The 24,741-nt window shown below is 36.0% G+C and overlaps 1 protein-coding gene and 1 non-coding gene across 2 annotated transcripts in view; one reads left to right on the forward strand and one right to left on the reverse strand.

Moving 5' to 3' along the window:
• LOC140743546 (frequenin-2) overlaps positions 1-24,741 on the reverse strand; it is a 315,634-nt gene that overhangs the window by 280,019 nt on the left and 10,874 nt on the right. The gene's annotated exons all lie outside the window — the stretch shown is intronic.
• Positions 14,546-14,617, forward strand: TRNAE-UUC (transfer RNA glutamic acid (anticodon UUC)). The gene has a single exon. It is a non-coding gene; the product is annotated as a tRNA-Glu (tRNA).

Genomic DNA, 24,741 nt, shown 5'->3' on the forward strand with positions numbered 1-24,741 from the left:
ATTTTTATATATATGAACCTGACGATAAAGCAGACGTGCTACCTGATGAAAAGTAGTTAACGTTGCCTATGGACATTAGCAACCCATTGAAGAGCCCCAAGTCGTAGCGCTCCGAGAATACCTCGGGAGGAAGTTCATTCCAGAACGTCTGTGAAAACCGAACCGTGGAGGACCCCCACGAGTCCAGTTGGTGTGGATGGAACTTCATCTTTCGGTGAGTGGTGCGATGGAGGAATGGTGACGTATATAGAGTTGGTTGTGGATATCCAGGGGCAGCAAGTGGCAAATACACAGCTATTCAAAGTTAAATTGTCAAGCGGTTTTCGGGAAACGAAACATTTCTCCAAGTTCGTTTATTTTAATCATTAAGATTAAAATAATAAGTATCGGGGAAAAAGGATATCTTTTTGAAGACAATACTCAGATATTGCTCGTTATTCTGTCAAGTGTTTTTCCTTAACGGAAACGAAAGTTTCCTCAGATTTCGTTTTTTATTTAAATGTTAACGCTAAATTAAGTTAGCAAAAATATATATCTAGGAGGAAAATCGTGTCCTGAAAGTATGAAAAGAGACCTCAAACAAATGTAATAAAGAAACATACGATATTAAAAACAATGTAAAAGAAGATTCTTATGATACATTTTGTAAAAAACATAATTACTATAAAACAAAAAAAAAATGAATAAACAACAACATTACCCTCCGCAGTTGGATAAAGTAAATTCCAAATGACAAACACAATTAGATTTTAAAAAGAGGCACGTTTCTTAAAAGTGGATAATCCTTAAGCAAGTAAGAATACTTGTATAATTCTTTGTATAAGAAGAATCGTTCTTCTGAATTCTTAAGCTACGACTGCCTCTGCTTCGAAACCATTCGTCAGTGTCTGGGAAGTGCAAGCTTAAAGGACAGAAAGGATATCTTTTCTCGCACACAATACAAAGCTATTCCGTTATGCTCTCAAGTGTTTTTCTTTAACTCAACAAGATTGTTTGTTATTTCAACGTTAATGCTTAGTACTAGCAAACATGTATTTGGAAAAATGACGTATGCAAGGAAACCTGAAGCAAGCCCGTTAAGCTATTATGCACCATGTTAGAAATAATCGAAAATAACGAAAACCACATCCAGATGGTCGAACACAATACCTCCAATTTTTTTGATGTGAAACATCTAGCGTGGCGACGCATGCCGTGGCTATACGATGTATATATATACAGTCTATATGCAGTAGTGTGTACGGTGTGGCGACGCGTCGCCATGCGCAATCGACTGTGCGATCGTAATATTTTATTTTATCATTATGACATATTTAGTTCCTATCACAATATGTTCTTTTCTGCATATTACTTTTACAAAATAATGTCGATGTTTCACATCTGCCAGGCGTCCCGTGACGGCTCACATTTGTTTTTTTTTTTTGAATTCAGTAAAAATGCTCTTGATAGATTTTCTAATAACCGTTATTATAAACATAAAAAGTCACTTCCGAAAATGTAGTCTATGACACCCTTATAATGTAGACAGATGCAACGACACCTCTATCATTATGTTAAAATCTGTCAAACCTAGAGTAGCGAAAAATATAAGTCTACGGTCAAACCATATCGTGCAATCGAGGAGATATCACAACTACTTCTTCGTTGTTACGTTTTGGTGAAAGAGTATGGATGCTGACTGATTTAAACAAAGCTATCATCTTAGTCCTGAGTAGGGGTAACGCATCAGTGATCGGCTTCAGGTAGAATCCCTGTTCCCTGACCACTTGGCCATCAGGCCATCATCCATCCATCAGGACTACATTTTTTTACAATATAGTAGTAGTAGACGAGCATGCAATCCGCCTGATGGGAAGTGGCTACTGCCCATGGACATTTGTAATCAGCCTCAGATAGTATTAGACATCCCTGCCTGAGGTCGGCCACAGATGCGCTGCTACCCCTGAGGATTTATCTGAAACGCCTCGGAAAAGTAAATCTACCTTACCACACCGTTCAAACTAGAACACAGCGGCGCTTAACACTGCAATCAGGCAAAAATACGTGTGGCGGTGGTGCCGCCGAAGTCGAACCATAAAGGGTTCTACCTTCAACTCGTTTCGTACAGGCTCGTTTTCTGCATCAATGTTATAACGAAACAACAAACTAGGTGAAACATGAAAAAGAAAACTGTCCATATTGTTCACTTCAAAAAAGATTTCCCTTGAAGCAAAAGCCTTTGAACAAAATATTTAACTCTTTTTAAAAGTTTCACAAAGCCTTGCGAAAATCTGACGTGGATGCATAAAATATATATAGTAGCGTAACGATACCCATTTTCCGACGACTCAGCAAAAAAATAGGTTCCATGCCTACTTATATTATGTGCCCTAAAAAGGGTTCGAATATTTTATACGTCAGAAGTTTGCACTGATTTGATAATATAAAGCTTTTGTTAGAAAGGAGGGAGAAATAATGAATAAGTTGTCAAATTCAGACACTACCGAGTGAATACATTTTGTAATTATTTCGATTAGACGTACAATAAAGGAAAGGGAATGGTAATACATATTGTAATGTATTTATGATTGATAATTTACTGCCTATCTTTTAGGGTTCCGTACTCAAAGGATAAAAACGGAACCCAATTACTAAGCCTCCGTTGTCTGTTTGTCTGTCCGTCTGTCACAGTGCTCTTTTTCTTAAACCGATATAGACACTTGAGTTTCTTTACAGATTAGGTATAACGTTAGCCGCCTTAATAATAAATACTAAAAAGTCGCCATACAAGAAACTGCTATTGCCCAATTATTTTTACCCGTTACTATTCTACGTCCGGTGGATAAAGAAAGCTTTAAACCATAGTCTGCAAACCCATACATACTTTTTAAGTATAATAGGTATAGGTGATAGGCATGTAGAAAAGAAGGGTTTAGTGGAATTTGAGGAACAGTAATAGAAAAAGCCAGAAGAACCGATGAAAATTTAATGACAACGTCTGAAGGAAGGAATGACATAGAAAAAACAATTTACATAAGAACGTATTTAAAAGAAATATACATTAAAACCTTCTGCGCTAAAATAATAAAATAATAGCAAATAGTGCGTCGCCTACAAATAGGTATTTTTGCATAGAGATTTATACTTGTAGACTTCTAACGCATTATAATAAATGACATGACAGTAAAGTAGAATGTGAAGCAGTGATAGCCTATTGAGTAGAATCTCTGTCTCTCGGCCATGACTATGCAGGCATGCACCCTTTCAAAGGTACCTAATATACCTATATTATTCAAATTTGCGTTAAACGGTAAAGAATAACATCGTTTAAAAATCACACCTTTTTAAGTTCTTAAAGGTATGCGAATTCTACCATACGCACTTTGCCAGAGGAATGGCCAGTGTCCTAAATCTCCCTGGGAGGAGACCCTTACCCCATAATTAAATCAAATCAAAAACATTGTATTGTTAACGTCAATATATCCACCGCCACTTCACAAGGTGTTTCGTTATGGAGAAGCTGCAAAAAAATGTTTCTTACATTGATTAACTTAACCTAACGGAACATGTGGGGCTAGAGTTAATTCAGACTTCACCGTTTTACCTGTCAAATAATTGATTACATAGCGTTTGTTTAAACTTTTTTCCATGAGTTTCAAGATGTTTTCGTGTATTTGGTAATGATACCGGTGTAATGGGTTGATGACGTCAAATATTTATCTGATTCCCGAAAGTTTATCGAAGGGAAATTTTATCCATGTCATCACGAGAATATTTACGCGGATCCGAACGAATCTGTTAAATACACACGCGGCTTAATTACTTTACGTGGGCGACGATCAAATCCGATGTTTAATGGAAGAAAATTCGGTTTAGGGATTAAATTTTAAATTCTAAATTCGGGGACATCAACACCCTTAACGATTTTTATATGTTTATAGACTGGTGCTGGTTAGCATTAAGGTATTTCCACCGGTGAGACCTATGAGATAGCCCCGGACGTGTTTTCAATCTAGCAGTGGGATTGCTTGATTTTCATTGATGGATTAAATTGAATTCAGCAACTTGGCGACGTAATATCCATAGTAGCTTCCTTACACAAAAACGGTGTAAATTGATAGAAGGAAATAGTAAGGTGCCAAATGGGCACTTAGTGCTAGGGCACACGTATAACAAATGTCCGTAGAGTCCGTGCCTATCGTAAGAGGACTTAAAAGGGGTTCTGGGGTTGCAGGCGGCAAGTAGGAGCTCGAAACTAAACAGCGACACTAAGAACGAAGGTATGATATGATCCCGAAATGAATCACAAACACGCCATAACCCAACAAGATCAATGTTTATACCTGCGTTGCAGTAACTACAAAAGTTGCAGTAACTACAAAGAAGAAGAAAAGCTCTATCAGTGATTGTGATAGAGCAGCCGTCCTGCTATGCACGGTATCATTAGCGTGGTCAGTATCGTCAGAAATGATTATTTTTTTTCATTCACAAAGTGCCAGAAACCTATGAATTTTCACACAGCACCCATTAACGCAATAGTGATGATGTGCCACGTTTGTGTATGAACACGTACCATAATCACATCACAATGTTGCGTTGTGAACAGACACTTATCCCTGACGCCACTGACTGAAACGTGCCACGCCCATATAATCCAGTTGAATGAATAATACACACACAATCCCAAGATACATGCAGTACCTACCTTTTTAGGAAAAGGAGATAAAAAACCGAACGTTTTCCTCAAACATTTAAAGGCAATTCGCCCCGTCGTAAAATAGAAAACGGGAAAAACAACATATCGATGTCTTGGTACAATTTTCAAGGGCCGTAGAATAGGTACTTTTTCGATAAACTGCAACGACATTAAATTAGTTTGATTTCATTAAATCCCACCTTTAGCACGTTTTACTACATAAATTAATATAATAAATATAGTTCAAAAAACTAAAAAACACGCTTTTATGATAAAATCAACTAAAAAACTTTCGGTATTCTATTTCATTCTTTCATACATGCAGGGTAAGATAAGGATGTATGTTGATCTCTTTCTACTGAAAAACGGAGTTACTTACTGACAAACATACAAATGAAGCTAATATAAAGTGTGTAATAAATCTACAAAGTTTGAACGAAATCTGGCCGTTTAAAGTGGGTCAAAATCGCGCCCAAAGAAGTCGGTTACAAACATACAAACAAACATACAAACATACAGGTGAAGCTAATAAAAAGCGTGTAAAAAGTGTCACAATTAAATAAATAAAACAAAATTAATATAATACAGACATTAATGAAAAATGAATGCTGATTCAAATTAACCCCCATACATTTTGATTGAGTATAAAGTTGTTCTTGTCCTTGTATCCGAAGATATATTTCTTACGGTACATCACTATTTCCGATATAGTCCCTAGGGATATATCTCTTAAGAAATCTATTACTGGTGTATTATAATACACCAGTAATAGATTTCTTAAGAGATTAATATAGTGGTTTGTTACGTAATCGAGCGATAGGCACGTCGCCAAACTAAACATTACATAAGAAAGTCAGGTTCGTTGTTTCCTAAAGCATTCATTCCAAATATAAAACCCAGTTATTTTTTTTAATACTGAAGTGTAAAGTGAAGAACAATGTAAAGTGAAATAAGCAACAAAAGAGCGAGCGCATTATCACAATTGACTGATAGAAATAAAAATTATCGTGAGGTCCAAAATTCCTATCCCAGATCTTTGATTTTCAAAGTTATGTGCGTATCACAAATAGATTATCATTTGTTTTAACGAATAAATTCTTGAGTTCGTTCTCATTCTGAAAGACCAGCAGTGGGACCAATTGGACAACTGTCACATATTACCGTCCTACGCTCTCTATTGCGACGTCTATATTTAAAAGAGCCATTTGATTTCATCGTCTATTCACGTCACACACTATGTAGACAGGAGAGGGGGCTTATTACAGAGGCCTGCGAAAACAAACAGGCTTGCATACGAATCGCCGTATTACTACGCAGACCCCTTTGCGACCAATCAGATACGTTGTAGGACCCCCAGACCTAGGGAAGGTTATTTCAATTTCTGGAAATGATTTTGCAAAACCTTGGGAGACGAAAGTACTTGCTTTAAGTGATTTTGAGTTACTTTACTAGTTCAGTTACAAAATCCGAAGTACATTGAGTATCGTTTATTCATAAAATAGCAAAAACAGGGCATTAGTCGAATACAGTCATGTACGAACACATGTTGTTAAGTTAAAAATTGTTTGTAAAGAACCATGGAAGAATAGTTGTAATAGTATAACGGGTCCTATTATCTCACCGCTTGACATGGGTGTTCTTAAAGTCTAGGTGAAGGCCACATTCCATGACGCTAGTCAAGTGTGGATTAGTAGACTTCACACACCTTTGAGTTTTTTTTAAAGAACTCTTAAACTTACGTGTTTCATCATTAAAACAAGTGATATTTAATTCCTAATACACGCTAAAGTTCGAAAAATCAACCATATTCCTGGGATTTGAACCACAAACAGTTTACGAAGCCAAACCATGAAGCTATTACAGTTTTACCTTTGTAAATATGTATAATGAAATAACGGTAAAACCAACCCTAAAGCCCACTGTAATGGATGAGTAAAAAAACAAGTGAATACATATCCGAGTTATGAAATTGCGTCTGATTATAGGCTTAGTGGCAGCAGGTGGATAGAGATCGCTGCGGCCTAATTACACGGCCCATGAGGGTGAGGTTAAGGCCACCATACACCTCTACATGTGAGTGTAACGCCAAGTACTCACGGAGCTGTTTAAAAATAAACCGCGTGGACGCAATATAACCCCTTTTTAGGGTTCCGTACTTAATGGGTAAAGTAAACCCTATTACTAAGGCTCCGTTGTCTGTCCGTCAGGCCGCCTGTCCGTCTGTCACAGGTCTCTACCTCCTGAACTGTAATAGACAGACATTTGAATTTTTTACAGAGTATAAGATATGTATAAGAGTGGCCGCTGTAATAAAAAAAAACTAAAATACTTTCGATGCTTTTCGTTTTATCTATTGAATTGTAATAGGTAGACAGTTCAAATTTTCATAATGCATTTACTGCAATGGCTGAAAATATGAATTCTATTTGGTGGTACGGAACCGCCCCTTGACCAATGTTTTATTTATAATCTCACGAGGTACCGCTGCGGTTACAGACTGACGCGTAATGAAAGTTAGCTACCTTAGATACCATAGATTTTCATATTCTACGTGTATGGAGGTTCCGTTGAAAACTGCTCCGTGAGTTCCTAGCCTTCGACTTAACTTTGAAGATAGTATGGAAACTTATTAGTATTTGTCAGGAGGTTGTCCTACGGCATTAGGTAAGAGATAATACATTTTTAATGCATATTTTCATACCATTTATTAAATTAGATAAAATTACTACCAGTTTAAATTTTTTATGTATTTATCTTTGAAGTGAAAACTTATTTAGCCGCGTCAGGACACGTGGCCTGATCGAAAATTCTTAAGACGATTTTTAATGTTCCTGATATAAATTGTTTTGTTCGTGTACGGTAAAAATAAATGTATATGCACAATGTTAATATGCAAGTTTTCACTTCTTCGGGTACTCCCGGAGTGCAACCCGTTGATTTTTTTAATTATTGCTTTATCATACCTGACACCCTGTATTCGGAATATACATCAAAAAACTTTTACAAAATGCTCAAATATTTATTCACTTCAGTACTAAATGAATAAAAATAGTAGTTGCTTCAATTTCCAGCATACAATTTCGTTTGTTGCAATTTGATATTTTTGATTTCTAGCGTAAAAGCAAAATAAAAGTATGGAACAATTACCACCCTCGCACGTAACCTTTTGTAGCGCGGGCAACGAGCATGTATCTGATTTCCTTTCAAAATATTTTCCATTTCATCCCCGGAAAAACTGTGAACATTTTATTCCTGTTATAAATGTATCGATATAAATCGAATATAAACGATGTTCAACTGATTTCCATATTTATAAACTATGTTAAAATTTTCCATGACAAATAGCTTGTACGAATGTTCATCATCAACCCATTACTGTCCTGCTGGGCACGGGTCTCCTCTCTAAATGAGAAGGATTAGGCCATAGTTCAACGCGGTGACCAAGTGCGTAATGGGTAAACATTTCATGTACCTACTTTAGAAAACTTTTTTAAGACTCCTCAGGTTTCCTCACGACGTTTTCATTATTGTTTAAGCAAGGGAACATCCATTTCTATTTGCTCGACCATATCCATAGACTTTGATATCTCAGACCCCTCGATCAAGAGGCCTAGTTTCTTAACCACTTGACTATCACTGCTTTTGTATGTATGAATGTTGCGTTATGAAAAATGTCCCAGGCAAGAAAAATACGTAGTTAATATAAATGAGAATGAAAGATAAAGAAATATATTAAAGAAAAATAATGAATCTTTTCGATGGATGTTTGTCACTCCACTATATCAGAGCCGCTACACAGATCTAGATTAATTTTGACATAGAAATATATTATAGTCTGTAGAAGCACGCAGGCTACTTTTTATTCCGGAAAAGTGTACGGTTCCCATGGGATAGATTTATTTTAGATTTTCACAGAGCAAACAATGGACATGTTTTTTTCATCGTGGTAGTTTAGAGGACACATAAAACATAAACTACATTTATCCTGAAAATACACAGTCCCCACGGGATAGCATAAAAGTAAAATAAACTATCAGGAACCGTGTATTTAAAAATATTTTTCTTAAATTTCGTATGATAAACTTTTAGCGCGTTTTATTCAAGAAAGCGCAGGTGAAGCCGCGGGTATAGCTAGTACTCAATAATAATCAGGAGCAACATAATGCAGGCTATTAAGAATTGATTGAACGCAACCTTTCAAGTGCTTTGAAGTTCTTATTATAAATTCTATACCCTACATCGCCTGAATGAAAAGTTGAATATTTCCTATTTCAGCCTTTTATAAGTGATGCTTGGTGCACCTGTGCTCTGATATGAAACGAGGTAGATTCATAGAATATAATTCCCGTAAAATAGAAATGCATTTATATCAAACTCAAGGTCCAGTTCTATTTAAAGTTGATTAGATATTTATATCATGAGGAAACCTACTCGTACACATTTGTTTAAAAAAATCAACGAGTTAGACTCCGGTAGTGCAGGCAGAATTGATAACTTTCGAAACCAAACCTGAATAGTTTTAATATAATAAATAATAATGAAACTGACACCCATTGACATATTTTTTCTGTACTGACACCGGATGATATCTTGACTTTTGCAGTTTGCTTTGCCGTCTTACGAATTTTCGATCAGGTAACGTGATCCTGACGCGAGTTTAACATTTTTTACCCATCACATAATGTGCACAACGCCGATAAAGAAAATCTCAAAGGTGTGTGAAGTCTATCAATTCCAATGCTAATCGTGGTTGACTGTGGCACTAACACTATGAAAGGACTCCTACCCAGCAGTGGGACATTATTGTAGTTGTGCTCATGTTTTCCTTTAACGGTTAAGTAAATAAAAAATTTAATTTCTAATAGGCTCATTGAAAAATCAATCTGCTTCATTAACAACCGATTAATGTCCCACTGCTGGGCACAGGTCTTCTCTCAGAATGAGAAGGATTAGGCCGATAGTCCGCCGCGCTGGCCCAGTGCGAAAAGCTTCATATACCTTTGGAAACTATTTAATTTAACTATGATTTCTTAAGTATGCAGGTATCTTCTTGATGTATTCCTTCACCGTTTAAGCAAGTGATACTTAATTGGTAACTTTCAAAAATCAGACGTACGTGCCTGGGATTCGAACGACCCCTCGATCAAATGGCCAAGTTTCTTAACCACTAGGTTATGAGTGCTTTCTATCAATCTGCTTTATAATATGCGTTATGCTTTTATGCGCAGCAATAAAACTGTTTGTTCAAGGCTTGTACATGCCTCGGGACCCGTCTTCCTTCAGAGCCTCCATCCAATATTTCACGACGGTATAATTTATCTCCGTAATAAGTTATTGAAACGTGACATATTTTCTTGCCTTTGACGTTATGTACTTTCACTACAGTCGATTACTTTGAGTAAATATGGAATGGGATACGTCTATAATCTCCGATCTTTATTGTTATTGTGGTTAAATATTGTTTCTTACAGTAATGGAATATCATATAAACCACAATTATTCTTGCTTTATTGTACTGAATGCGAATTTGGTAACTGTGGGTTCTTTACACGACACGACACCGGCACGGCATTGGCGAACAGTGCAACACCGGTATTTTTTTCATTTTTGGTCGACACCGACACGGCTCCGTGGAGTTTTTACTCTTTTATTTTTATTAATATATTTAAAATAGGGGTGGTAAAACACGCTTATATATTTCGTGTAACTAATATCCCCACAGAAGCTTATGTATACATTAAGATGCCGGTACGAGACGAATGTGACGTTGCCATCGAAGACATGAGAATTTTTTGACATTGCTAACGTCATTAGAGGATGTCCATCTATTTATATAAAAATATTTATAATAAAAATCGCTTGAAAATTTTATTCATATAAAAACGCAAATAAAACAACTATTAATAGTCAATTTCGTTTTAACACGAGGAATATTGGTTCTGTAATAAATATTCAAAATGGCCCATAAATTCAAATGGAAATATTTTACTTTAGGTATATATACCACCGCGATTAAATAGCAGTCTGAATCTGGGTTAGGATATAATTAATACGTTGTTAGACACAAATCGAAATAAAATACAATTTGAGTTCGTATTCGGGCTCATCTTCATCAAACGACATGAAACCGGCACGACGACGACGACATAAGTGGACGCTATGAAGTTTCAGTGCACGGCGTCGCTGGCTCGGCACGACACCGACATATCGTAAGCAGGTAAGTGTCATCCTGACATTTTATATCTATGTGTACGCGTGTACGCTTCCATGTTTGAGGATATTTATATTATAATATAGGAGTAGCAGACATGCATACAGCCCACCTGATGGTAAGTGGTTACTGCCACCCATGGACATCTGTAATCAACCGCATTACGACCCGCGGGGCGGAGCGGCCGCCATACTGGTCTGACGCGCAGAGGGTCACGGCTTCGGTCCTCGGCCAGACAGAAATCTAAATGGTGAATTTAAGTCTGTTTCTGGGTCTGGGTGTTTGTGTATTTGTCTCGGTATTTGTCCATAGTACCCATGATACAGGGAATCCTAGTGTGGGGCTGTGGGTGTAGAAAGCATTTAAGCGTTTACCACAACTGTTAATAGGCAGAAATAGGTGTGACGGTGATGCCGCCGGAGTTGAACCACAAAGGGTTCTAGTACCTTCAAATTACATATATTTTATCTTTCACTTAATTGCGTCGAATCGATTTAGATTAAAAATAAAAAATAGCTTATGGTCGTGCTGTCGGCGCCGCTGCCGTACCGGTGCCGTAGCGTATTGTCCCCATAAAGAAACGTTTCGATGTGCGAACCAATGCATGGAATTGCTTTCCACTTTTATCGCCGCGCGGACTCGGTACATTTGTAGATATGATTCGGTACAATGGGGTTGAGGGGCCATGTGCACTATATAGTCCACTTGTACATTCGTGTGATAAATGTATAAAGTAACTAACCAAGCAATGATATGCTTGGTTAGTTACTTCTAATTAGTACGTATAAATACTAGTTACGTCTAATGGTTGAATCTCGTCCTCTCGATCTCGGGGCCAAGGTTCGAATCCCTGACACCTCTGATTTTACAAAGTTATGTGTGTATTACAAATTAATTATCATTTGCTTTAACGGTGAAGGTAAACATCGTGAGAAAACGTGCATACTTGAGAAATCTTTTATAAAAGTTTTCAAAGTATGTGAAGTCTACCAATACTCACTAGGCCAGCGCGATGGACTTTGGTCTAATCCTTCTCATTCTGAGAGGAGACCCGTGCCCAGCAGTAGTACAGTAATGGGTTGACGACGAAACATTTCTTTCTAGCAATAGCTTAAATTAATGTTGGTTTCTTTTTTAAATACGTAAGGAGGACAGTTAATACTTAGTGAAAGCGTTTTAACCGGTAAGTAGTCAATGCCGCCAATTAGTAACAACGCCATCTAGATCATGTTAAGCTGATCACAGATGCGTGGCCACTCCTGGAGAGGAAAGGTGTGGGTTCATATGTATATCAGTCATTTACAGTCTAACAAATCTTGAGTTTATCGAATATAGCTTACCAATATGTAAATATATTATTACTTGCAATATACTAGTTTACATTTTAAAAAACTTTTAGGCATAGTGCTAACACAACGGCGCTAGAATACATAGACTTCGATTTTTTAAACTCCGGCAACGGAGCGTTTAAGGAAAATTAATATGCTCATTAATGAAATGATAATTTTTTATCACTAAATTGGCTTTCTCTATTGACGAATGTACTGCGAAAAGGTGTAACGACCAATCTTATATAAATAAATTCTCGTGTCACAATGTTAGTTACCGTACTCCTCCGAAACGGCTTTACCGATTTTCACCAAATTTTATATGCATATTCAGTAGGTCTGAGAATCGGCAACTATCTATTTTTCATACCCCTAAGTGATAAGGGTTGTTCACCCTTAACATTTTTTTATTTATGTGGCAACACAACGTTTGCCGTGTCTGCTAGTAGAAGTATAAAGTTCATAAAAAAAACGTTTTTTTTTCAACACAACCTGGAAGCATTATTTGCTGAAAATGTCAAATTAATTGATCTCATAGGTATTTACTAGAATTTAACTAAGTAAATTAGGATACATCAAATATACTGTTACGGCATACATACGCAGATCAATTTTGGTTTGAATTCAATGTGACAAAACAAATTATTGATTTAAGCTTCAAGTTATATATAATTTACAATATATACAATCAGGTGTGAAAAAAGAGAAAATAATAAGAAAAACAATGTGACATTGTGTATCTTTGGCATCCTATATGCTAGAATATGAAAAACGGATATATCCGCTTTTCATATTCTAGCACATAGCAATTGTATACAATTGCACTATAATATGCACTGTGTTATAGTGCATGGTAGGTCATGCAAACATATGCTTCAGTTAATATCAAAGAATATGTTTCTGGTATTGCACGCACTGTTTATTGTTTCAGGCTGCGTCCGCAATGCCCTCCGAGCTTAATGAAAAATCCTACATAAGAATACCTAGTTTCCCACACCTTGTTGTTTACAATAGGATGAAATGCCGTACTATTTTAATGTCTGTTTAAAATCGCTTTTATTGTGATGGTTTCTTTATTATGATATTTATTAGGAATTCTAAATAAGATTACATCTCCTTAATTGTTTAGACAATGTTGTAACATTATCTAAACATTTTTACTCGTCTCTATGAGTCGTACATACATATATATTAAACATACGGAACTCTTATGAACACTTAAAAATGTGATATATTTTAGTTTTTCCTTGCTTCATAGTCTAAAAAGTAAATGTGTTCAAAATTTGAAGTTGAAGTGTACTTTAGTATCTGTTTGATCTGTAATGTGCCACTATTGACCTTCAAGAAGGCGCGTGGCGTCGAATCGACCGCACTTTAAACGTTTTTGTCTACAATTCCTAATATTTTCGTTAGAACTTTTTCTTGCCTTAAGTACCCTCTTATAAGTTCATTATAATCAAAACTAGCCATATATCCTCCCTCTCCAGCTGTCACGTGTTGTACAAATAGGTTTTGTCGTATAGTCGCGGCCTAATCGTCGTAACCACTACGCGCGCCCGTCGTCGAATTACAAAATAAAGATATAAAGAGTGAATCAGAGCTAAGTGATGAAGAGTCCAGGGAGGGAGATTCTGAAATAAAAAAGTAATGACGAAATTAAAAATAATAAAAAGCTAAGAGGAAGCTAAAAAAAATGAATTTACTTACGAGCCTTAGGTATTGAATAAAAAAGAATATCTACACACAAGAGCCACAATGATGAATATTCTGAGAAAACTGGCTATAAATATATTAGATAGTTTGCATATAAGTACCTACTGAACTGGAATAAACCAAGCACGAGTTCCATTGCGGGTAGAGGAACCTGTAAAGCGTTTTCCATTTTTATTTTTCTTCCTTATATATACTAAGGTGATTGTTATATACATAAATGATTCTGGAGTTATTTGGTGTTTTAAATCCCTTAAATGTCCAAGTAGTCATTTAGGTAAACGCGCGACCGCTCCCGTTACAAAAAACCGCGCGCCTGCTTGAGGGTTAAGGAATTTACACACTGTCATTTAAAATTAAATGATATTTGGGAATATATCACGTTATGCTATGGCCTCTCGATCACTGAAAATTTAGGATCCTAGCTTTATCCAAAATAAAGATCGAAAGGTTGGTCGAGACGAAAATGCCCCGAAAAGCTTCGAGAAAATATAGTAAGGGCTATTATTAAATAGCCAACAAAAACAATTATATGTTTCTATTGTAATATCAATATTTATAAGCACAAATATACTATCGTTGCAGTTTGATATGAAGCTTAAATTACTCAGTTTACTCATATCCCGTATGGTCTAGTGGCTAGGATACCTGGCTTTCACCCAGGAGGCTCGGGTTCGATTCCCGGTACGGGAGAAGCTTATCCAGCTGCTTTTTTGTTTTTTGTTACTTTTTTTTGTTTTTTTTTTTTTTTTATAAATTTGTAATGTTTACAAATTATTTTTCATTTTATTTAAATAAAAGATATTATTATAAATGGATTTTTTTCTTTTTTATTTTCGATTTTTTAATTGTTAAGGTTAAGCATCTGCGACTGATCTCAGGTAGGATTCCGATCCTATCTGGATTGATTTATCAACATCATCAACCCATTACTGCCCCAGTGCTGGCACGGGTCTCCTGTGTGAAACATTAGGCCATGGTCCACCGCGCTGGCCAAGTGCGAATTGGTAGACTGCACATACATACCTTTGAAAACATTTTTTTAAGATTTCTCAGGTATGCAGGTTTCATCAAGATATTCTATTTTCACCGTTTAATAATTAATTTCTAATACGCATATAACTTTGAAAATCAGAGGTGCCTGGGATTTGAACCTCGGACCCCTCGATCAAGAGGCCGTGTTTCTTAACCACTAGGCCATCACTGCTTTATATACTGCTGCTGAATTGATTGTACATCCATACAACTTTATTGTATGGATGTACAATCAATTCATTTGATTTTTAAGCGTTTACTTTTAATTTTCGAATAAAAACAGTGAAAGTTTTAAAAATATATTTTACTCGTATATTGGGGTTTAAAGAGCAATGCTTGGTAATTACAGTTTCAAGTTTATTTCACAAATGTTGGCCATGACTACGTTTTAGGTGATCCATACGTGATTTTGAGTTGTTTCAGCGTTAAAATTAGATAAAATCCATACGTATGTTTAAAATAGACAAACTAGTCAAACATGTAGGTAGTAGTAGTAGTAAACAGGTAGTATTACTGCACTTACCAGTTAACTTACTTAATCATTTTCTCCGATTTAGATTTCGGGGCCCTGGCTTTTTTACAAACTTTTATTTAACTTGTCAATGTCAGTGCAATGTCTCTTTTGTAAGTGCCTCCCCCCCCCCCGAGACCCCCCCGCATGTCCCCTCTCTTGTGGAGGCCCGGGGTAATAGCCCCGCTTGCCGTATATCCGGCCCTGCACTTAATAGTTAACAGGGTTCTATATCATCAAGGTTCCGGTTAGGTAAGGGTAGAAGGTAAAGGTAAACTCATAATGATAATGGTTACATCGTTAAATTTAGTTGTCTTTTATAAGATGTCCTGAAAGAAAATGACAAGTGAAAATCCTTTGATACTTCAATTTATTTCATCATTTTAAGAAATAGAGGACTTTCGTACAAATATGTACAGCTAGCTCCAGTAGTAGATAAGCAGCTCAAAATTGCAAAAATGCAGGTATACCCAAACATTCACGTACTTTTGAAACTTTACGACGTTTATCTAATTATGTTTCGAGTGGTGTTCAGCTACTTATGACCGATTGAATTGTGTTCATCTACTTCTGAAGCTGACTATACATATAATTCGACCAGGGAGGTACCACCGCTACAACCAGCGTGAAGCAGTGAAGTGAGTTTATATGTGTGTATACAGTAGATACCGGTTGACTTATTCATTTAGGTTGGTTTATCTTAGTCCTCAGTGGGAATGCATCTGTGATCGAATTCAAGTAGAACCAGATAGAATTAAGAAAATTGTAATGCCCATGGGCAGCAGAAATAAAAATAAAAAAAAAAAACAAAAAAAAAATGTTAATATAATATTTTCCATCTTCGAGACGTTGCAAATGCTATAATATACCTTATAGGTATAAAAATCCTGCAACGATACACTTACTACACTCAAAGCAGAAATAAGCCGTGTTTAGAAAATGTATCAAATATGTGGAAAGTGTTATCTGGAGTTTCGTCGAACATCACGATTCTTTCCGAGGATTTACACACAGCTATACGAATATTAACTCTTTCTTAAATTTTGTGAAGAAATTGAATAAGCTTTTAGCTTTCTGGGATTATTTTATTGATTGAGAAGAACCATGTGAGACCCTCTCGCACTAAAGAATAAGTGGTATTTTTTTGTATTATTTGTATTTTGAGCATTTTTGTGTAATTTATGCAGACTGCATGAGGACTGAAACCCGCGTGATACGAAAAAGGTTTCTTATCTATATTACTTACCTGCAACTAATTTCAAAGTAAATTAACATTTTTTTAGTACCAAATACATATAAAACGTGGCTTTGAAACCATAATCAAAGCCTTAATAAGCGCTGGTAATAGGAACAATGTACGTGCCCTATGTATTTTCATTCGGGCAATAAATTGCTAGCACTAATCGTCCCACAGTAAGTTACTTCCGCAATCATTGTGGGCTAAATTCGATTAATTAATGGTTGGAAATAATGACCCGGGCCAGGTACACAATGCATTCAGTCTAATGGCCGGCTATATTTGGAACCATGTGTGTTCGCTGCACCTAAAATTTGATTCTAAATTTTTCCTAAAATTCGTTTTTAAAAGTCGAACTTCACAACAAATGCAGAAAATTCTGTAATCAAGTTCACTTTTCTAGTCGTATGTATTGAAACGATAGTCCCACACTAGGATTCACGATATCGTGGGTGCTATGGACACACAGAGAGACAACACCAACACTCCGACCCAGAAACAAAAATCTAAATCCATCGTTCAGATTCCTAAATTCAGCTGAAAATTACATATAAATGGTGTATGTAATAATCTTAGAAGTATATTGGGAAAATTTTATCATTTAAAGCAGTGTTTTTCAACCTTTTTGTATACGTGACGCCTTTACAGGATAAAAAATACTCACGACCCCCTTAAGACATAGAGAGACAGAAATTTAGTAATTTAAATGTGTATTTACCTATCTACAATGGAAAGAAATAGTCTCTGCCTACCTATACAGGAAAGAGGCGTGATTTGTTTGTATGTATGTATGTATGTATGTATGTATGAAACCTATCTATCAATTATTTTTAGCATGCAAGGTCACCGCGAAAACTTTAAAAGTAAGTAGCGACGGGCAAACTTGGTAGCAAGTGTTCTAGAACGGAGAGTTGAACTGTTGATGTTCTTACAAGATAATAAATCAGAATATGCTAATCATTTATCTAACCCTGTTTGGTACTTAAAGTTAGCATTTCTGGCAGATCTTTTTAGTCATCTTAATAAACAAGAGCCTCCAAAGGAGAGTAGAAAATATTTTAACAGTTAAACATAAAGTGAAAGCATTTCATTTCAATTAAAACTTCGTTTTTTGTCATCTTCTCTGTAAAAAATATATTTAAGTATTTTCTGTATGTCCAGAATACTGTTGATGATTATGCAATAACCAATCACCTAAGTAGTAAGGGCTCTCATTCCTTCTATGATACAGAGCTTACATCATTTGCAAAAGAAATTATCAACATACTTTACAGACTTGAACTCTGAAGCTTACAATGCATGTACATGGATTTTGGCCCCTTTCTTTGATAAGGCATTATAATTGGCAGATATCACTACAAATCTGAAGAAAAAAACTTGTAGAGTTAGCAACTGATGGCGTGCTTAAAATAGAATATCATTCGCAAAGTGTTGATGTGTTTTGGATGAAAAGAAAAGAAGAATATCCAGAGCCGACAAAGGAAGCTCTAAATTTATTAATGCCATTTGCCACTTCATACTTGTACGAACTAACGTTCTCCTTAATTGTGGAAATTAAAACTAAAAAGAGAAATTGACCACTACTAAAAAAATATTTAACCATTAACATTACTAACCAAGCACCACGCTTTCACAATTAAAAAAAAACAAGCAAATCCTTTTCACTGGTATTGTATTTTATTGTAGTGTAGAACCTTGTAATTTTTCTTTTGCCTTCTACCATCCGAGTAAGGTATCGCGACCCCCTAGTGAGTTATCGCGACTCCCCTGGGGGCCGCGACCCACTCGTTGAAAAACACTGATTTAAATGGTTTGTCGTGTAAGCATACCATGTATACAGTGTATTATGCACTCGCTGACTCACTCATTAGCTATAGACTTAGTGTTTATGGACGTACCTTTGACCCATATTTAGTGGAAATAAGAAATTTGCAAATTAGGTTACTCAAATGTTTAATAGATAAAAGGACTAAAAACTCTTGTAAAGGGCATTATGAAGACCTGTTTAACTAGACTAGAATATTGCCAGTGAATAAAAAAGTTACATATATGATTGCGCATCAACAGTATTTCCGCGAAGATTATAAAGTAGAAATAAAAAATAGACAGAATAGTAGGTATAACAAGTAAATAACAAATAAATTTTAAAGTAAATAGTAAATAACAAATAACAAATAAATTTATGCAACCAAGGGCTATTAATTACTATGGGGAAAGAACAACAAAATACATGGATCCTAAAATATATAATAAAATAAATGAAATCAGACAAACCAAATAATTTCCTTTGCATGCTATAAAGTTCAAGTTAAAAAACTTATTATTGAAGTAATGTGATAGTAGCCAGGTTATTTATTTACTTTATTTTTATTATTATTTTTTTGTTTTCTTCTATTTTTTTGTTTTGGTATAGTATTTATATTTATAATATAAGGGGGTACAAAACATGTGTATACAAACTGAGCATATACTTTGCCAACAAACTGTATGTACAGTTTGGCAAACTAGTGGTTCCCGCGGCTTCGCCCGCATTTTAAAGAAATAATATGACATACATAAAACGGAAAATTTATACCTGCATTGGAATAACAGTGGTACCATCTGTCGAAAATTGGTCTCACCAACTCCCAAACCCTCGTGGGCTCTTGGACAACACCTTTGCTAAAGATCATCACTTGATCAAGTGCATAGTTTCCTATACTATAACTACTTACGAATTTGAAAAAACCTTTTCCCACGGACTAAATTGTGAATCTAAACCATGCTCAAGTCCCATTGAACACACACAACAAATTTCATCGAAATCAGTCCAGTCGTTTAGGAGGAGTTTAGTGACATACACACGCACACAAGAAATATATATATAAAGAACTTCGATCACTAATAAGATAAAGATGTATTTTATGTGTACCATTTTTTAAATTAAATAAATTAAAAAAAAGGTATTTGCCTGGCCGGAGATCGAACCCGGTGCGTCAGACGGGTATGACGACCGCTCCGCCACGCGGTTCGTTTTTTTAAATTAACGTGCAACAGTCCCATAACGACCAAATAAAATCTGATATAAAATTAAACAAAAAAAAACTTAAAGATCGAAATGTGAAATTAAACAATGAAAAAACTTTAAAAAAGTTAGAATACATTTAAAAAAATATATATCGAAAATTATTAAGAAGAACAAATTCGAACCGGAAAAAAGTAAAAATATGTAAAAGAAACTGTTACACCAACAAATGCTCCCGGGTGGGATCGAACCACCGCCTCCCGACCTTACGGCCAAGCGCGTTAACCATTACGCCACGGAAGCTGTACAAGTATCGGCGAAATAAGCCTACAGTATAGTGCATTCCAAATGAATCGACTTATTTAGTAAACAAACAGACTTACTTGCAAATTTCATATTACTGGTCACAATACACAAGTCAGACATCACTTATATAGCGTCTGAATTAACTACACAACATTTTTACATTAAAAACTGCCGAGTTACCAATACCTTATGAGGTAGAGATATTTCTCTTCAGAACATAGCGTTTTACATTAAAATAGTGGAACTTTGTAAATTCATATGAACCGATATTAGATCCTATGATTATAAAAATTAAATGTCCAAAGAATGTTTCGTAAGTGGCCACATATTATCTACAATCTTGTAAACGTGTACTTAAGTATAGTTATTCTCTTGAGACCAAAAAATAGGGCTATGTTTTGTATTCAGTTTTTCAAACCTGTTTTTCTCCTTCACTTGACTTTCTTTCTATTATAAATTGAAAAACCCAATAACTCTACTGTTATTGGGTAATTGTATTCTTCTGACAAGAAAAGTGCTGACGAAATGACAGCGAAGCAACGTTTGTCGCGAATGCGAAACATTAGTTGTGCCGGAGGCGATACTAACGCCTCTAGCACAGTATAAGGATATATATACTGTGCCTCTAGTGTCAAAAAAGGTTAACTCAGAGACCGGTGTCGGTTGTCATGGCAGCGGCCGTTATATATAGCGTAGCGAAAAAATTCTAAGTCTATGGTTATATATGAATACGTCGGAGTAAAACTGTGAGTTGATTTTAATATCTTGTACAAATATAATCAGTTTATGTTATTGTGTGTTATCCTCAGTTGGTAACCGATGCGTCGGATAGTCTGTGAATAGTATCAATCAGTATCAGCATCAATATCAGTATCAGTCATGCTCAGTCTCAGTTTAATCAGGCGAGGCACGGGGTGGCTAAAGGGGAGGTTGGAGGCCACTAGGGGTTGAGACCCCAATTCAGTATGATCAGTAAAGGCATCCGCATCCGAGGATGTGGATGATATCAGGCAATCAGGTTGAACCAGCCCTGTATTGCGTTACTTTATTATCAGTGTATTACTCGTATTTATGTTTGTACGTGTGTAACCCAGTGCATTATATTATTATCATTCAAATTGATTCGCCGTGTACTCCTTGTGTGAATATATTGGCGACAACGTTTACCAACATCCAAAAGAATAGTTCACTTGCTTATCGGTATAGACATCTAAAACTATGATATTGAAAATCAATTGGGTCGTAATTCAGTACAAATTTTAATTGAACTGCAAAAATTACACCTAATTTAAGTTCTATTAATTGGTTTTCTGAGGTATCTCCTCCTACCTTATATCAGCGACAAGAGAACGTGGTATATCTGACAAAATATATGTTTCTGAGTAAAATGTGTCAAATTGACTACACTTTACATATCGTTAGCTCACACATGTTCTCGATAATCTTCATATTAGGCTGTTACATGATTTTCCTTTAATTAAAAAATACGCTCCCAATTCACAAAACCATTACAAAGCTAATAAGGTTCTGATGTAAAGACTCGATCTACGAGATAACTATAAATCAATAAATACCTTTTATATACACTAAAAAGACTAATAAAGTATTAACAGGGTAGAGTTTGAGATTGACAAAAAGTATCGATTTTAATCGATATTAAGCAATGAAGCAATCTAGCGAATAGATATCGCTTAACAGAAAATATTTGTTATTTTTTGTCACAATTTCATTTCAAAATTGATTCTTTTTTATAAACGTACATCGTACAAAACTCCTTAATAATAACATGGGGTTATTGAGGTTGTGTGGCAATTAATGTACCCATGACAGTATTATGATTCATTAATCGTCCGTGCGTGTCGGCTGGCGGTGGAATGAAAGCCACGCCTCGGGTTTCTCCGCCCAAACTATTCCAAATCCATTCCACTTCATTCATAAATCCACTGCGGGTAAGTGCCGAATTCCATAAAAATGTGCTGTTTGTTTAGCAACCCATTTAGGTTTTATTGTAACGCTAATGAGGTTTAAGCGTTTTCAGGGGACCGAAGTTCGACTCCGGCACGTCCGAATTTCGAAGTTATGTCCCTATTAAAAAACTTACCTTTCCCTCGCATCTAACGATTTATCGATCGAAGAAAACGATTTACACCCCTTTTTCAAGATGGCGGCTAAAAGCAAGAAATGCGATCCCACAAATTAGGATTTTGTATCTCCTTAACGTTCTAAAACTCCTCTTTTCAACTCAATCGGATACTAGGAAGTGGTTGAAATTTAGCTTGCAAGACTTCCTTACAAACACGGGACAGTTGAAACTAAATAAAAGCTAGTAAAAAAAGGAAAGGCTTCGAAAATAGCTTACTTTAATATTCTCAAGGCTTAATTCAGTACCCGTTCTCACTTTTCGGGCATCGGTTCCCTTTATAATCGGATGTCAGATCCGATTGAAACTGAAGCCACTTTCAGAGCTTTATCAGGCACACAAAGGACGTCAAAGGAAATTTTATGATTTACACTATTTTAAATATTTAAGAGGAGAACAAAGAACCGAACCAGAATATTGTTCGGTGGGATTGTTTTAAATCTTAATATTTTAAGGTTAATTTATTTTTAATATCTAAATAAATTCTGGAATCAGAAGAACAGCAAGTTGATGAAATTCAGCTCAGCTATAAGTAAGAAAGGGTTAACAGTACCTTTACCATGAGTTTTTACGTTTTGACAAATATGACTGTATTGGTATTTGTTTACGTATTTGTCCATACAATTTCAAATCAGCGCCCCTAGCGGATTGTATTATAAATATAGTGTCAGTAACGTACTCGTAACATTAAATGTCCAATTATGTTTGTCTCTCTTTATGCGAACATGTGAGGGAGACAAATAGTTCATCGTCACTTGAGCACTTATTTGTTGTTACGTTTCTCAGTGGTGCGCTTTCGACAACACATTTTACTGAAGCAAACGGAACAGATTAATGGATTTAGTAAACGTAACGTACACCTGTGGGATGTTTTGGACTCATGGTAAGGCTACAGTTCCGTTGACAAATATAAACAGCGATTACAGCGAAACTTATACACGATTTGAAGTGATATTATGTCATATTTGCGGAGTTGGCAAACCACCTATACTGACAATATCGTAGCCAAAGCAAAACTGTATTAGGTAAATATGAACAGATTCATACAAAAGTTCTGTCATTCGTGCATCTAATATTACCCGGACACGACACCCGATAAGTAAAAATTAGTGCTAACAGGAATATATTATGCATTTTCATCATCCTACAATAATAAATGAGAGGTGTAGATAGAAACAGTATACCGGGGTAAACACACATTTTCTGGCGTGAACTTTCTCACGTTTCTGCAAGGCGAGTATTTTAGTTCAGTTGTCAGTAGTGGCCACGCAACTATGATCGGCTTCAGATTAAACAACTGTTGTATCTGGAATGCGTTACAGACGAAAGTGACAGTTGCATCTCATGATCAACATCAACCCATTTTTGTTCCACTGCTGGGCACGGGTGTCCTCTCAGAATAATAAGGATCAGGTCATAGTCCACCGCACTGCTAAATGCAATTTGGTAGAGTTCACACACCTTTGGTATCTTTTATTTGCATTTAAAGAAATGATAATGTGGCCTGGCACCGTGAATACTATGGTTTATCATTTAGGATTTAGGTACTTTATTGTCCTAGAAAATTAAACAGTTCCCTGGGAGCGTGCATATATAGATCACACAAATAAAAAGGGTGTCAATTTAATAAAAAGCCGTATCGCCTGATATCACATGACCAAACTCCATAGCTCATAATGTTCTTATTTATGTGAGGAGCTTAAACGTATTTCTCAGAGCGCAAAGACTTTCCCTTCGTATATGAATGGAATGGATTAGCTAATAGTGCTGACAAGGACGCCGTTTTGGCACTCCCAGAATCAATCCGTCAAAACGCTGACACAAGGCTACCAGTGCCGTATTACGCCCGTTATTGATATCCTATCTATCCATACCTATTAATAACATTGATTAGTAATTCGGGAACACATGCAATTCGATGGTATTTTTAACTTAATAATAACCAAAAGGGAAAAAGATACCGAACTGTTTTATCTTCAGCTTCATCCTGAACAGTGACGAGCCTCGTGAGCAAACGCTGTCAGGACCCCGGACGAGTGCTTTTAGCGTCAAGAGGAATACCTTCGCATTTTAGCAGGTAGGACTTCGGCATACACTCTACTACTGACTGAAAGGAATCCAAGCATGGTTTCCTTTCGTAAAGAGACGACATACATTTTCTTAACGTATTTCATCTTAATATTTTTATTAAACTCTATACATTATTCACAACATAGATAATCAATTATAATCTGTACAAGCTTGTAACAACAATATAAAGTCACGTCTAAAACGTCTAAACTAAAAAGCCACTAACTCTCATACTCTCTACAAATATTGTCTTATATTTATATTCCGTTAGTTAACAGATTAGGCGTGGCGCGACGGCCAACGAGCCGAGGCGGCAGTTACAGTGACTTCCGTTATAGTTGGGGAGACCAAGAGGGGATTTCGGGAGAGTCTCGAGCGCGGCAGACTAAGATATGGGAGATACCTTATACCCTGTAGAGTATCCTAAACCATAAATGAGCTTTCTATGTCGGGAAATTGCGAACGAACGAATCGAACGCGGTCAATTTTGTTTTTGATATAAAGGAAATAATAG

Source organism: Epargyreus clarus, unplaced genomic scaffold (assembly GCF_041222505.1).
Source record: "Epargyreus clarus isolate Ecla_fem2 unplaced genomic scaffold, WU_Ecla_fem_2.2 ptg000007l, whole genome shotgun sequence".
NCBI classification, from domain to species: domain Eukaryota; kingdom Metazoa; phylum Arthropoda; class Insecta; order Lepidoptera; family Hesperiidae; genus Epargyreus; species Epargyreus clarus.